The 17,734-nt window shown below is 38.7% G+C and overlaps 1 protein-coding gene across 3 annotated transcripts in view; it reads left to right on the top strand.

Annotated features, from left to right (window-relative positions):
- Positions 1-17,734, top strand: part of LOC133542939 (receptor-type tyrosine-protein phosphatase gamma-like) — a 797,325-nt gene that overhangs the window by 357,471 nt on the left and 422,120 nt on the right. Inside the window, exon 1 of one of the 3 annotated variants that reach the window (XM_061887226.1) lies at positions 2,852-2,946. The exons of 1 other annotated variant lie outside the window; for it this stretch is intronic. The gene's annotated coding sequence lies outside the window, so the exon portion shown is untranslated. Of the gene's footprint in view, positions 1-2,851; positions 2,947-3,831; positions 3,923-17,734 lie in introns of those variants that run through there. One more of the 3 variants, XM_061887237.1, reaches the window with a different exon arrangement.

Below are 17,734 nucleotides of genomic sequence, written 5' to 3'. Positions count from 1 at the left end.
TAATTCACTTTGAATTTCATGGCTGCAACATGTGCCAAAGTAGTTGGGAAAGGCCATGTTCACCACTGTGTTACATCACCTTTTCTTTTAAAAACACTCAATAAACGTTTGAGAACTGAGGAAACTAATTGTTGAAGCTTTGAAATTGGAATTCTTTCCCATTGTTGTTTCATGTAGAGCTTCAGTCGTTCAACAGTCCGGGGTCTCCGCTGTCGTATTTTACGCTTCATAATGTTCCGCACATTTTCCATGGGAGACAGGTCTGAACTGCAGGCGGGCCAGGAAAGTACCCGCACACTTTTTTTTTTTACTAAGCCACTCTGTTGTAACACTTGTCTTTCTGAAATAAGCAGGGGCGTCCATGATAACGTTGCTTGGATGACAACATATGTTGCTCCAAAACCTGTATGGACCATTCAGCATTAATGGTGCCTTCATAGATGTGTAAGTTACCCATGCCTTGGGCACTAATACACCCCCATACCATCACAGATGCTGACTTTTGAACTTTGCGCCTATAACAATCCGAATGGTTATTTTCATCTTTGTTCCGGAGGACACCACATCCTAGGTTTCCAAATCTAATTTGAAATGTGGACTTGTCAGACCACAGAACACTTTACCACTTTGCATCAGTCCATCATAAGTGAGTTCCGGCCCAGCCAAGCCGGCGGCGTTTCAGGATATTGTTGAAAATTGTGTTTGGCTTTGCATAGTAGAGTTTTAACTTGCACTTACAGTTGTAGCGACCAACTGTAGTTACTGTAAGTGGTTTTATAAAGTGTGTCCTCGTGACCCCAAAGGGAATAAGCGGAAGGAAATGGATGGATGGATGGATGGACATATATATATATATATATATATATATATATATATATATATATATATATATATATATATATATATAAATGGTGGAACAGGGGTTAGTGTGTCTGCCTTACAATAGGAAGGTCGTGGGTTTGATTCTGTGGTTGGGATCTTTCTGTGTGGAGTTTGCATGTCCTCCCTGTGACTGCGCGGGTTTCTTCCGGGTAGGCAGGCTTCCTCCCACCTCCAAAGACATGCACCCGGGGATCGGTTGATTGGCAACACTAGATGGTCCCTAGTATGTGAATGTTGTCTGTCTATCTGTGTTGGCCCTGTGATGAGGTAGCGACCTGTCCAGGCTGTACGCCGCCTTCCACCTGAGATAAGCTCCTCAGGGTTTCCCGCAGCGCCAGAGCAGAGCCACCGCCTAAACTAAAGTAAAAAAAAAAATTATATATATATATATATATATATATATATATATATGTATGTATATATATATATATATATATATATATATATATATATATATATATATATATATATATATATATATATAAATATATAAAATTGTTTCATTTTATTAGTATTGTTTTTTTTGTCCTGGGTCAGCATATTTCAGCATGTGGCCCCACTTTAAACTCTTTTTTTTTTTTATTGCAAACGCTTATTTACAGTAAGTCATAAGTTTGACTTGGTCATTATTTTGTCTTAGTAAGTCAATATTTACAAAGTCAAAATAATGACTTTGTAAAGTATACTTAGTAAATACTTAGTAAATACTTAGTACTTAGACATACTCAGTATCTCAGGGAACGAGGACTGTTTTGTATTTACTTTATGGAAAAAAATATTGAGATATACTGTATATCGTATATTGCCATTAACCATACGGAGCAGAAAACACAACCAAAAATTGCAGAGTTTTTCATGCGAAAAAACCGGCCTACTTCACCACAGCCTAAAGCAGTGATGAGATGGAGACGGGATGGTGGCGACAGGCTAAATTACACTGGTCCTTACACCTACCCAGCCCCTTTACCGTAAGTCCACCTGAGACACTACCTTAACTAACAAATATTCTGGGGGAAACATTGGGCTCCTGCACCCCCTGCGACCACGAAAAGGATAAGCGCTAGAAAACCATTCCAGGTGACTACCTCTTGAAGCTCATCGAGAGAATGCCAAGAGTGTGCGAAAAAGCTTTACATAATCTTGTTTTTATTTTTTGTATTTGTTGCTGATTCTAGAGACGGATCTTTCTCCAACAAGTCATTCACGTTTTGCCTTCCCCTGAAGTCTCTTTTTCTTGTTCTCAGAACTCTTTAGTCAATTCCTCCTTTACTCTGTTTCCATGAATGGCCCTTCGCTGGAACGTTGTTTGACCTGTGGCTGGAAATTAGCTGCCTTTCAGCAAGAAGCAGGACTTTTTGAATTGCTACGTCTTGGATTTATGTTTTCAGCTCAAAATGGTCTTTCCATCGTTCTGAGATCAACATTAAAAAATGCTTTCGTTGATCTGAAAACGAGTTTGTCATCTTTCTTTATTGTTAATTTAACCTTGGAGTGTTTACAAAAAATGGTTTTACTTTTTTATTTCCGTATCCGTCGTCTAGTATGTCTCTAATTCCTTGGACTGTTCTTGGTCGGGGTATTCTTGTTTTGCACTATAACGACAGGACATTCTGTTGCTGGGCAATTGCTTTAATTCACCTGTTGGCATTGGCTAGCTCGGCCATAGGTAATTATTAGCAGGCAGTCCAGTCATCATGATCAACATCTGTTGGAAAAATTACAACATTTTGATATCTAGCTCAGGCAGTAAGCTTCTGTTCTCTTCAACAGGAATTGATGAAGCCATGTACATTTTGCAATCATGTTTTTGTCATGCCTGTTAATCTGGGTTTATGTTTGATCATGTTATGTTCTGTTTTTTGGACTCTTGTTTCCCGTTTTGCACTTCCTAGTTTTGTTTGTTTACATAGCAATCCATTAGTTTCCACCTGTTCTCCTAGTCACGCCCCTGCCCTCAGTCCCGCACCTGTTTCTCATTACCACAGCTACTTTCTGTCAAGCCATGACATGGATTGGTTTTGCTTCTTCAATGCAGATAGGTTTTGGGACGAGTCAGGTGTGGATGTGAGTACATGATTAAATTTATTTACACACTAATACCAAAAAAAAAAAGGCTGAATGTCCAAAAAACTAAACATAACATGACCAAAACAAAACATGAACCATAGGCATGACAGTTTTATATAGTTCAAATGTATTCTTAAATTTAAAGTGGCGGTTTGCAAACTTTACACAAAGGCCTAGAGGGCACTAACTTTCCAATGTGTTTAAACATTACATTCCGCCCTCCAATGGCTTTTATCACATAATGACGTCAACAACACCCGTGTGTTGTAAGCTAACAGCGTCGTGGTGCGGTTGGGGGAGTGGCTGTACCAGCAACCTGAGGGGATCCTGGTTCAATCCCCACCTTCTACCCTCCTAGTCACGTCCGTTGTGTCCTTGAGCAAGACACTTCTCCCTTGCTCCTGATGGGTCCTGGTTAGCGCCTTGCATGGCAGCTCTCGCCATCAGTGTGTGAATGGGTAAATGTGGAAATAGTGTCAAAGTGCTTTGAGTTCTTTAAAGGCCTACTGAAATGAAATGTTCTTCTTTAAAAGTTCGCAACTTTTGGTCGCTAAAAGAAAAGCCCTGCCTTTACTGGAAGTTGCAGATGATGACGTCACCCGTTGATGGCTCCTCACAACCTTACATTGTTTTTAATGGGAGCCTCCAACAAAAAGAGCTATTCGTACCGAGAAAACGACAATTTCCCCATTAATTTGAGCGAGGATGAAAGATTCGTGTTTGAGGATATTAATAGCGACAGACCAGAAAAAAAAAAAAAAACGTGATTGCATTGGGACGAATTCAGATGTTTTTAGACACATTTACTAGGATAATTCTGTGAAATCCTTTATATTTCTATTGTGTTGCTAGTGTTTTAGTGAGATTAATATTACCTGATAGTCGGAAGGGTGTATCCACGGGTGTCTTGAGGCCAGTGTCTGATGGAAGTCGACGGCAGCTGTATGGACAGCACAAGCTCAGCTGATATCCGGTAAGTGGCGACTTTTTACCACAATTTTCTCACCGAAAACTGCTGGGATCCATGTTCGCTTGACCGCGCTCTGATCCATAGTAAAGTCTCACCTCTCGGAATTTTAAACAAGGAATCACTCTGTGTTTGTGTGGCTAAAGGCTAAAGCTTCCCAACTCCATCTTTCTACTTTGACTTCTCCATTATTAATTGAACAAATTGCAAAAGATCCAGCAACACAGATGTCCAAAATACTGTGTAATTATGCGGTTAAGCAGACGACTTTTAGCTGTGTGTGTGCGCAGCGCTAATATTTCCTAACAGTCCGTGATGTCACGCGTACACCTCATCATTCCGCGACGTTTTCAACAGGACACTTCGCGGGAAATTTAAAATTGCGATTTAGTAAACTAAAAAGGCCGTATTGGCATGTGTTGCAATATTAATATTTCATCATTGATATATAAAATATCAGACTGCGTGGTTGGTAGTAGTGGGTTTCAGTAGGCCTTTAAAAAGGTAGAAAAGCGCTATACAAGTATAACCCATTTACCATTTACTAATGATAGCAATTTGTCTAGCTAATGTTTGTAGTATCTGTTAGCCCACACAATAACATGTCTTCCATTTGGTGGAAGATTACATTTCTCGGGGGCAAGCAGGCGGCCAGTCTTGTAAACAGTGGTAAATCATTGTGGGCAGATCGTAAAGTGTAGCCATTAAGTGTGACACGCACAAGTGGATAACATACCTTTAACAAAGGCAAGGCTAAGTAAATCTGTCGTTGGTATGCCGAGTCCGGAGAGTTCTCCTTGAAAAACAGTCACAAAGCTTAGCTGATGGTAAAGGTTAGGTATGGCTTTAGCCAGAGCACTTACACACACAAACATGCCTTCACGTGGGCCTGATGGAGTCAATTTCAGTACCATAAAAACCTCAGATGACATCATTTCAGGCTATAAGAAATGGTTGTCTGGCTGCCCCAGGGAGAGAGAGCAATCACTGGTGTCTTTCCTGATCCAGTCTCACACCCAGGCCGTCCCACCCAGGAGACGGTTGGCAAAACCAGCGCTCCACCACATTTGACATAGCATTGAATGTATATTTTATCATAACAACAACATGACTTCAAATTTTTAGCTGCTTCTTTGGGACTGTTTGTTTATTTCGACACACTCCCTCTATGTACGTGTAAGTGACAAGTTTGAATGCCCAACAATTTCCTCAGAATGAATAGGGATTTTTTTATTGAATATAATGAGTGACAGTGAAAACATACACATTCAAAATATATATGTTCTGTTAAACCATGAACGGTAACATAAGCTCATCCAGGGGTCGGCAACCCAAAACGTTGAAAGAGCCACATTGGACCAAAAATACAAAATAAAATCTGTCTCGGAACAACAAAAAACTAAAAGCCGTATATAGACTTAGACCTAGACTTAGACAAACTTTAATGATCCACAAGGGAAATTGTTCAACACAGTAGCTTAGTTACAATGATGGAAAGTGTAAGGATGGAAAGGACAATGCAGGTATAAATAGACTAGGTATAGCAATGTAAAATATAACATATCTGCAAATATATACATTATATACTTATTATGTGTACAGTATATTATATTATATTATATTATATTATATAAGTCTTACAATGAAGGCAACACATGATGTAAGTGTCTATATTAGCTGTAATAGCCTACTATCAAAATTTCTATGTGTCACAGGGTGAAGCAAATCTTTGTTGACAGAAATGTATTTTTAATTGTACTCCTTTTTACAAGATTAGAAACCATTAGTAAATCAGAGGCTGCTTATAAGTGTCAGGACTATGACTTGGATTGATTTTGCTTCTTCGATGCAGAGGGAATTTGGAACGAGCCAGGCGAGAATGTGAGTACATGATTAATTATATTATATACTATAATAAAAAAAAGCAAACAAAGGGCGCTCACAAGAATGTACGAGTACTAGGCTACAAAATACAAACATGAAACAAAAACAGTTGCTCGATGGCATGAATAATAATGAACTATAAACTTAAACAGCACGATGACATGGCTATGATCAACAAAAACAAAACACTTACTGTGACCAAACAAAGGGGCATGAGAGCAAGGTGCGTGGGAGGTAATCGAGGGCATGAAGAAAGCAGGAAGAAAGTAGTACAGCAAGTGCATCAGTAAATAGGCAAAGTTCCCAGGCCGAGAAACAGAAAACAAATAACTTTAAATACTAGCTGCGGTAATTGGAAACAGGTCTGAGAGGCTAAGGACCGGGTCGTGACTAGGAGACCAGGTGGAAACTAATGGGTTACTATGGGAACCAAAATAAAACCAGGAAGTGCAAAACTGGAAACAAGAGTCCAAAAAATAAAACATAACATGATCAAACATAAAACCTGCTTCACAGGCATGACAATAAGGTGAGATAACTCCTGGAAATTACTCTCTTTTAATGGCCAAAGGTATAGATGTGTGTGTCCAAGTTAAAGGAAACGGCAAGTTGCCTTCTTAGATTTATTACAATCTTTGGCAAGCTAGGCAATGTTTGCTGTGGTCGGGAACAACATGGCAAATCTGAAATGCAGCCAATATTACATACAGATAATGCGCCATGAGTCATGCAAAAGTAAATTATGTACAAAGAGGATACAAGTAAAGGAAATTAAATGAGCTCAAATTACACCTACGAATGAGGCATTATGATGCAATATGTACATACAGTTAGCCTAACTAGCATTTTAACATTGATTAGCTTGCAGTCATGCACTGACCAAATATGCCTGAATAACAAAGTCAATATCATCAACAATCAATCAATCAATCAATGTTTATTTATATAGCCCTAAATCACTAGTGTCTCAGAGGGATGCACAAACCACAACACAAAACACAACGACATCCTCGGTAGAGTCCACCTTTGTGCATTCACGCACAGTATAACAAGTTTGATGGACAAATACACAGTGTAAAAAGTTTGGTGGACAAAATGAGACGTAGTAGTGGAATATTTTACATATAAACAAACTGTTGCGCCACAGTCCACACTACGGTGAGTTCAAGTACCGCCGAAATTAGTAGGACAAAACAATGTTCACCAAAATAGTGTCATCAGTGAAGCATACACACATATTAAACAGTTGTAGTTCTAACTATTGGGAAGGTTTGTGTCAAGTTTGTCCTCAAACAAAAAACATACTAAAACAAAATAATTATTTTTCCTTCATTTTTTCCATTTTCAATTGTTTTTAAACTGACCCCTGTGCTAGTTGGTTGTGTTCTTATATGTTTTGGTTTGAAAAATGGAATCTAGTTGCAAACAGGCACTTTAGTTCTGTTTTGGGTTTTTCAAAATATACAGTTAATTTAGACTTTGTAAAGTGTTTCTTTTTTTTTTTTTTTGTATTGTTGCAGCGTCGACGATTCATCTCCGCACCCAGACACATCGAATTGGTCTTGCTGGAGCACAACGTGTCCACTGTTGGACATAACCAGCCAATAATAGTCCACTCACATGTGTAATTAAGTCTGCTGCCGCCGTGGAAGTTGTGCATTTTGAATGAAGACACCATCCGACAAAGTAGCTGCAGTCGTACTTTCTCAAGGGAATGTTTGTAGGGGACAAAAAATCAATACCGGCAGTTTACGGGCCAATTGAACGGCTTGACTCCCTGCTCTCATTCATCAGCAAACAATGCGCTACCTGACTGGAGAACACATTTTCACAGGGACTTCTCGGCGAAGCAATAGTGTCTGGGGTGTTAGTTTGCATTTGATATGCAGGTTTTATTAGTTTCTCCCTCTGGACCATCAATCCAAATGTCTTCTTGTCCTCTATATAAATTATTTTGTCCAACATATTTACTCGAAACATTCCTTTTATACCTTACAGTAAGTAGTAACTTAATATATGGATGGTTTCTGTTTAGTTATCAATCAGGTTTATATTAAAGAAAACTGTTGATGAGATTTTCTAGCTAATATTTATAGTATCTGTTAGCCCACAAAATAACATTTTTTCCAATTTATCAATTCATGATTGATTACTCACTTATTTCAATGTGATTATCAATTCAATGACACCCTCTTACAATTTAAATACAGTTACAATTCAGGGGCTACGATTCGATCATAAATCAATAATGCAACTTTTTTTTTTTTTTTTATTAAATTATACATTTATTATCATATTCAATTATTAACTATATCCAATTAAGGCTTCACATTTGGCTGCTGGTGTAAGTGGTAACTGGAAGTTTGCAAACCTTACCAAAGCACATGCTTCTATTAAAACTCACAGAGATACATTAATACAGGAATTATTAGATATATTGCATGTTTTGTTTAGGAGTTATGATTTGAAAAAAAAAAATAATGCTTCAAACAAAATATCTCAGGATTTTAAGAACATTACTTTCATATTGAGTAAAACACTTATTATTGCACAGAAATACATTAATACATGCATTATTAGACATATTGTATGTTTGGTTTAGGAGTAATGATTGAAACATTTTTTATGACTTCAAACACAATACCTCAGGATTCAAAGAACATCACTGTCAACTTGAGTAAAACAAAAACAAATGTTTGTGTATGCAAACCTTACAAAAGCACATGTCTCTAGTAAAACTCACAGAGATGCATTAATACAGGCATTATTAGACATTTGGTTTAGGAGTTATGATTAAAACATTTTTTTTAATGGCTTCAAACACAATATGTCAGGATTCTTAGAACATTACAGTCATATTGAGTAAAAAACAAAACTACTTTTTGTGTTTGCATCCTTACAAAAGCCAATTTCTCTGTTGAAACTCACAAACAAATATATTACTACAGGCGTTATTAGAAATATTGTATGTTTGGTTTAGGAGTTAAGGTTGAAACATTTTTTTATGGCTTCAAACACAATGCCTCAGGATTCTAAGAACATTACTGTCATATTGAGTAAAAACATACTTTTTGTGTTTGCAAACCTTACAAAAAACATGTCTTGATTAAAACTCACAGATATACATTAATGCAGGTATTATTGGAAATATTGAATGGGTGGTTTAGGACTTATGATTGAAACAATATTTTATTGCTTTAAACAAATTATCTCAGGATTCGAAGATCATTGATTTCATATTGAGAAAAAACGAACAAACACATGTTTGCGTTTGCAAACCTTACAAAAGTGTATGTCTCTGTTAAAACTCACCTAGATACATAGATCAATCAATCAATCAATGTTTACTTATATAGCCCTAAATCGATTGAAGCATTGTTAGACATATTGCATGTTTGGTTTAGGAGTTATGATTGAAACATTTTTGTATTGCTTCAGACACAATATCTTAGGATTTTAAGAACATTACTGTCATATTGAGTAAAAAAATACTTTTTTGTTTGCAAACCTTACAAAAGTACATGTCTCTAGTAAAACACACAGAGGCACATCAATACAAGCATGATTAGGAATATTGAATGTTTGGTTTAGAAGTTATGATTGAAACATTTGTTTACTGCTTCAAACACATTGAGTAAAAACATTATTTTTGTTACTGCTTCAAACACATTGAGTAAAAACATTCTTTTTGTGTTTGCAAACCTTACAAAAGCATATGTCTCTTTTAAAACTCACAGATATACATTAATGTAGGTATTATTAGAAATATTGCATGGGTGGTTTAGGACTTAAAACATTGATGTCATATTGAGTCAAAAAAACACGTTTGTGTTTGCAAACCTTACTAAAGCTTATGTCTCTATTAAAACTCCCATAGATACAATAATAGAAGCATTATTAGACATATTGCATGTTTGGTTTAGGACAGGGGTCGGCAACCTTTACCACTCAAAGACCAATTTTGACCCGTTTCACAAAATAAAGAAGACAATGGGAGCCACAGAACTCTTCTATATATGTATAATATAGCCAGGAAGAGTCATGGATGCATGGGATTCTGGGTAATTTTTATGTTGTGTTTATGTTGTGTTACAGTGCCAAAGTCCTCCCGAAATGTGTTTGTCATTCTTGTTTGGTGTGGGTTCACAGTGTGGCGCATATTAGTAAGAGTGTTAAAGTTGTTTACTTTACAACCTTCAGTGTAACCTGTATGGCTGTTGACCAAGTATGCCTTGCAATCTCGTACATGTGACGATAGAAGCAGCAAAATGCATGCGTCCGGCCGGCATGCAGATAGCATGTTGTAAAGGCGGGCGCGATGACATGTTGTAGAGGACATTAAAAGTAAAGCCATCACGGCACGCCCTCAATATTGTAGTACAAGTAAAAATCGGAGAATGTTAGTCCCGGGTGATGTCCGGGAGAGGCACCAAAATCCGGGGACCCCCCTAATTAATCGGGGGGTCGGCGATTATGCAGCCGAGACACATCAGAGTGGCCAAAGAGCCGCATGCCGGCTCCGGAGCCGCGGGTTGCCGACCCCTGCTTTAGGAGTTATGATTGAAACATTTTTTCATTGCTTCAGACACAATATCTTAGGATTCTAAGAACATTACTGTAATATTGAGTAGAAAAATACTTTTGGTGTTTGCAAACCTTACAAAAGTACATGTCTCTAGTAAAACACACAGAGGCACATCAATACAAGCATTATTAGGAATATTGAATGTTTGGTTTAGAAGTTATGATTGAAAACATATTTTATTGCTTCAAACACATTATCTCGGGATTCTAAGAACATTAATGTCACAGTGAGTGAAAAACATTTTTTTTGTGTTTGCAAAACCTTACAAAAGCACATGTCTCTAGTAAAACTCACAGAGATACATTAATACAGGCATTATTATACATACTGTATGTTTGGTTAAGGAGTTATGATTGAAACATTTCATTATGGCTTCAAACACAATATCTCAGGATTCCAAGAACATTACTGTCGTATTGAGTAAAAAAATAATTTTTGTGTTTGCATAACCTTACAACAGCACACGTCTCTACTAAAACTCACATAAATACATTAATACAGGCATTATCAGAAATATTGCATGTTTGGTTTAGGAACTGAGATTGAAACAATTTTCTATTGCGTCACAGGCATTATTAGAAATGTTGCATGTTTGTTTTAGAAGTTATGATTTAAAACAGGTTTTATTGCTTCAGACACAATATCTCAGGATTTTAAGAACATTACTGTCATATTGAGTAAAAAAACAAATGTTTGTTTTTGCAAACCGTACAACAACACGTCTCTATTAAAACTCACAGAAATACAAACCCCGTTTCCGTATGAGTAGGGAAATTGTGTTAGATGTAAACATTAATGGAATACAATGATTTGCAAATCCTTTTCAACCCATATTCAATTGAATATGCTACAAAGACAAGATATTTGATGTTCGAACTCATAAACTTTATTTTTTTTGCAAATAATCATTATTTTAGAATTTCATGGCTGCAACACGTGCAAAAGTAGTTGGGAAAGGGCATGTTCACCTTTGTGTTACATCACCCCTTCTTTTAACAACACTCACTAAACGTTTGGGAACTGAGGAAACTAATTGTTGAAGCTTTGAAAGTGGAATTGTTTCCCATTCTTGTTTTATGTAGAACTTCAGTCGTTCAACATTCCAAGGTCTCCGCTTTCATATTTTACGCCTCATAATGCGCCACACATTTTTGTTGGGAAACAGTTCTGGACTGCAGGCGGGCCAGGAAAGTACCCGCACTCTTTTACCACGAAACCACGCTGTTGTAACACATGGCTTGGCATTGTCTTACTGAAATAAGCAGGGGCATCCATGATGACGTTGCTTGGATGACCACATATGTTGCTCCAAAACCTGTATGGACCATTCAGCATTAATGGTGCCTTCACAGATGTGTAAGTTACCCATGCCTTGGGCACTAATACACCCTCATACCATCACAGATGCTGGCTTTTGAACTTCGCGCCTATAACAATCTGGATGGTTATTTTCCTCTTTGTTCCAGAAATATAACATATTTCAAATATAATTTGAAATGTGGACTCGTCAGACCACAGAACGTTTTTCCACTTTGCATCAGTCCATCTTAGATTAACTTGGTCCCAGCAAAGCCAGCGGCGTTCCCTGGTGTTGTTGATAAATGGGTTTTGCTTTGCATAGCAGAGTTTTAACTTGCACTTACAGATGTAGCAAACAACTGTAGTTACTGACAGTCCTTTTAAGAAGTGTTCCTGAGCCTATGTGGTGATATCCTTTACACACTGATGTCTGTTTTTGATGCAGTACCGCCTGAGGGATCAACGGTCCGTAATATCATCGCTTACGTGCAGTGATTTCTCCAGATTTTCTGAACCTTTTGATGATTTTATGGACCGTAGATGGTAAAATCCCTAAATTCCTTGCAATAGCTCGTTGAGAAATGTTGTTCTAAAACTGTTGGACAATTTGCTTACAAAGTGGTGACCCTCGCCCCATCCTTGTTTGTGAATTACTTAGCATTTCATGGAAGCTGCTTTTATACCCAATCATGGCACCCACCTGTTCCCAATTAGCCTGCACACCTGTGGGATGTTCCAAATAAGTTTTTGATGAGCATTCCTCAACTTTATCAGTATTTATTGCCACCTTTCCCAACTTCTTTTTCACATGTTGCTGGCATCAAATTCTAAAGTTAATGATTAGTTGCGCAAAAAAAAATATTTATCAGTTTGGACATCAAATATGTTGTCTTTGTAGCATATCCAACTGAATATGGGTTGAAAATTATTTACAAATCATTGTATTCTGTTTATATTTACATCTAACACCATTTCCCAACTCATATGGAAACGGGGTTTGTAGATGGGTGTGTATTCTGTAACAGTAGGAATTGTTATTTTATGTTTAGGTCAAACACGGACATATTTGAGTGACAAAAATCAACTTTATGGATTATTATTCATCTTTAATCGTTCACTTTTTTGTTGTGGATTAATATTGGTCTGAGGAATACTGGATCTCTAGGAAGAGAGTTGATGAAACGCAGTAGCGGCGGTTGTGAGAGCAACACAATCACTTCAAACTGAGTGTTGTTTTCTTGTATGCGATTATTACAAACGTATTTCTCAGAAGTGAAGTGAATGTGACAGTTTGTCATAATTATGACGGTCGGCTGGGTAAAGTGAAGTGAATTATGTTTATATAGCGCTTTTCTCTAGTGACTGAAATCAATCAATCAATCAATGTGTATTTGTATAGCCCTAAAACATACGTGTCTCAAAGGGCTGCACAAGCCAAAATAACATCCTCGGTTGAGAGCCCACAAAAGGGCAAGGAAAAACTCACAACCCAGTGGGACGGTTATGTGGATGACTATGAGAAACCTTGGAGAGGACCGCAGATGTGGGTGAGAGTATACAAATTAGTTTTAAGATGGGACTCAAAGCGCTTTTACATAGTGAAACCAAATATCTGGGTTACATTGAAAACAGTGTGGGTGGCACTGGAAGCAGGTGGGTAAAGTGGCTTGCCCAAGGACACAACGGCAGTGACTAGGATGGCAGAAGCGGGGATCGGACCTGGAGCCCTCAAATTGCTGGCACGGCCGCTCTACCAACCGAGCTATACCGCCCCATAAAAAAACTACAGGTAGCAGTATCATTTTAGTCCAGAATCTTAACGGTCCAGAAGGATCGACCCAATTACAAAACCCGTTACCATTTGAGTTGGGAAATTGTGTTAGATGTAAATTTAAACGGAATACAATGATTTGCGAATCCTTTTCAACCCATATTCAGTTGAATGCACTACAAAGACAATATATTTGATGTTCAAACTCATAAACTTGATTTTTTTTTTTGCAAATAATAATAAACTTTGAATTTCATGGCTGCAACACGTTCCAAAGTAGTTGGGAAAGGGCATGTTCACCACTGTGTTCAATGGTCTTTCCCTTTAACAACACTCAGTAAACGTTTGGGAACTGAGGAGACACATTTTTTAAGCTTCTCAGGTGGATTTTTTTCCCATTCTTGCTTGATGTACAGCTTAAGTTCTTCAACAGTCCGGGGGTCTCCGTTGTGGTATTTTAGGCTTCAGAATGCGCCACACATTTTCAATTGGAGACAGGTCTGGACTACAGGCAGGCCAGTCTACTACCCGCACTCCTTTACTATGAAGCCACGATGATGTAACACGTGGCTAGGCATTGTCTTGCTGAAATAAGCAGGGGCGTCCATGGTAACGTTGCTTGGATGGCAACATATGTTTCTCTAAAACCTGTACGTACCTTTCAGTATTAATGGTGCCTTCACAGATGTGTAAGTTACCCATGCCTTGGGCATTAATACACCCCAATACCATCACAGATGCTGGCTTTTCAACTTTGCGCCTATAACAATCCGGATGGTTATTTTCCTCTTTGGTGCGGAGGACACCACGTCCACAGTCTCCAAAAACAATTTGAAATGTAGACTCGTCAGACCACAGAACACTTTTCCACTTTGTATCAGTCCATTTTAGATTAGCTCAGGCCCAGCGAAGCCGACGGTGTTTCTGGGCGTTGTTGATTAACGGTTTTCGCCTTGCATAGCAGAGTTTTAACTTGCACTTACAGATGTAATGACCAACTGTAGTTACTGACAGTGGGTTTCTGAAGTGTTCCTGAGCCTGTGTGGAGATATCCTTTACACACTGATGTCGCTTGTCGATGCAGTACAGCCTGAGGGATCGAAGGTCACGGGCTTAGCTGCTTACTTGAAGTGATTTCTCCAGCTTCTCTGAACCCTTTGATGATATTACGGACGGTAGATGGTGAAATCCCTAAATTCCTTGCAATAGCTGTTTGAGAAAGGTTTTTCTCAAATAGTTCAACAATTTGCTCACGCATTTATTGACAAAGTGGTGACCCTCGCCCCATCCTTGGGGCGGTATAGCTTGGTTGGTAGAGCGGCCGTGCCTGCAACTTGAGGGTTGCAGGTTTGATCCTCGCTTCCGCCATCCTAGTCACTGCCGTTGTGTCCGTGGGCAAGACACTTTACCCACCTGCTCCCAGTGCCACCCACACTGGTTTAAATATAAAAATTAGATATTGGGTTTCACTATGTAATGCGCTATGAGTCACTGGAGAAAAAGCGCTATATAAATCTAATTCACTTCACTTCACTTGTTTTTGAATAACCCAGCATTTCATGGAATCTACTTTTAGACCCAAACGTGGCACCCACCTGTTCCCAATGTGGGATGTTCCAAATAAGTGTTTGATGAGCATTCCTCAACTTTATCATTATTTATTGCCACCTTTCCCAACTTCTTTGTCACGTGTTGCTGGCATCAAATTCTAAAGTTAATGATTATTTGCAAAAAAAAATGTTTATCAGTTTTAACATCAAATATGTTGTCTTTGTAGTGCATTCAATTCAACGTGGGTTGAAAATGATTTGCAAATCATTGTATTCCGTCTATATTTACATCTAACACAAATTCCCAACTCATATGGAAACGGGGTTTGTAGTGACCGGGACCAAAGAAATATTGCCCAAAATCTTTCTCGCTTCCGTGTATCCCTGGCCCAAGCTATACCGATGTATACATGTAGCGAATCTTCATTAATTACCTGTCATACACAGAATCTAGAAGTGCTAAAAAGGCTTGAAGGGGAAGACTATGAGATCAGGCTGGCTACCCCCCTACCTGCCACCTTGCAGACAATTGAAAACGAACTAATGAGAGCATCAATCGTTTTCCATGTGAAAAGAGCAGATGGTTCCGCTCGAGCTGTGCATCGACCCACAGGCCCGCGTCGTGTGGTGACCACGACTTCTCGAAGCTGCCATATGTGTGAAAACAGTTAGCACTGTGGATGGTGTTAGTTATCAGTGCATGACTTGCTTTGCGCTTCCCTCAAGTCGCTTGCCTTCCGGTTTTTTTCAGTTGTAAATTCTCAGGCTGTCAAATATACACGTGTTAATGCGGATTAATCCATCATCATTATAGGAGTGTGACCGATATAGATTTTCTTTGGGTTGATGCTAATTCTGACATTAGGGAATACAAAAATCCCAATGTATCGGCAACATTGACAGCTCGGCCTTGTAGCTTGATGGCTTGTGCTCTCACGCTCTCATTCGTAGGATCCGTGTCTCAGGGAATGAGGGGCTGGACCAGGCAGGAGTGAGGTTTAAAGGGGAACATTATCACAATTTCTGAAGGGTCAAAACCAATAAAAATCAGTTCCCAGTGGCTTAGTTTATTTTTTGAATTTTTTTTCAAAATTTTACCCATCCCGGAATATCCCTAAAAAAAGCTTTAAAGTGCCTGATTTTCGCTATCAGTGAAGCCAACGTCCATTTTCCTGTGACGTCACATAGCGATGCCAATCCAAACAAATGGTGGATAGCACAGCAAGATATAGCGACATTAGCTCGGATTCAGACTCGGATTTCAGTGGCTTTAGCGATTCAACAGATCACGCATGTATTGAAACGGATGGTTGGAGTATGGAGGCAGATAGAAAAAACTAAATTGAAGAAGAAACTGAAGCTATTGAGCGAATAGCTATTGTCGCTATTCGGCCGTGTTTGCCTCAGCATCGCCGGTAAAATGTGCCGACAAACAATCGGAAGTTTCGCATCTTGTGACAATAGATCAACTTAAATCGGTCGATTAGTAAGTGTTTGTTTGGCATTAAATGTGGGTGGAGGGAAATGCTGGATGAAAATATAGTTTCAAATGTACATACAGCTAGCCTAAATAGCATGTTAGCATTGATTAGCTGGCAGTCATGCCGCGACCAAATATGTCTGATTAGCACATAAGTCAACAACATCAACAAATTTCACCTTTGTGATTTCTGTGACTTTATCGTTGGAAATGCATCTGCAGGTTATCCATACATCTCTGTGCCATGTCTGCCTTAGCACCGCCGGTAAAATGTGCAGACACTCCGGCACATTCAATGGGGGTCTGGCGGCAGATTTCTTTGACTTTATCGTTGGAAATGCATCTGCCTTGAGTGTCGCAGGATATCCACACATTCTTGCCATCTCTGTAGTAGCATAGCTTTCGTCGGTAAAGTGTGCGGAACAAACGACTGACCATTTCGTCGGCTTTCCCCACACCCTCTTATGTTGAATACATTTCGTCCAATTTCTTGCCACTTTCACATCTTTGGGCCAGTGGTGCAACTTGAATCCCTCCCTGTTAGTGTTGTTACACCCTCCGACAACACACCGACGAGGCAGGATGTCTCAAAGGTTCCAGAAAACAGTCGAAAAAACGGAAAATAACAGAGCTGAGACGTGGTGTTTGTAATGTGTTTGAGAAAATGAAAATGGCGGCTTTATTACCGAAGTGACATCACACTCTGACGTCTTCGCTCCGAGAGCGATAAATGGAAAGGCGTTTAATTCGCCAAAATTCACCCATTTAAAGTTCGGAAATCGGTTAAAAAATATAGTCTTTTTTTCTGTAACATCAAGGTATATATTGACGCTTACATAGGTCTGGTGATAATGTTCCTCTTTAAGGGTTTGAGTTCAACTGAAGCTAGCCAGTGTGGCTGTGCAAGTGTACTTTCTACAAACCCCGTTTCCATATGAGTTGGGAAGTTGTGTTGGATGTAAATATAAACGGAATACAATGATTTGCAAATCTTGTTCAACACATCTTCAATTGAATGCATTACAAAGACGAGGTATTTGATGTTCAAACTCATAAAATTTATTTTTTTAATAATACACCCCCATACCATCACAGATGCTGGCTTTTCAACTTTGCGCCTATAACAATATGAATGGTTATTTTCTTCTTTGTTCTGGAGGACACCACGTCCTCTGTTTTCAAATATAATTTGAAATGTGGACTCTTCAGACCATAGAACCCTTTTCCACTTTGCATCAGTCCATCTTAG

This window comes from Nerophis ophidion, linkage group LG02 (genome assembly GCF_033978795.1).
Source record: "Nerophis ophidion isolate RoL-2023_Sa linkage group LG02, RoL_Noph_v1.0, whole genome shotgun sequence".
Taxonomy (NCBI): domain Eukaryota; kingdom Metazoa; phylum Chordata; class Actinopteri; order Syngnathiformes; family Syngnathidae; genus Nerophis; species Nerophis ophidion.
This window is presented reverse-complemented; position numbering and strand designations above follow the sequence as displayed.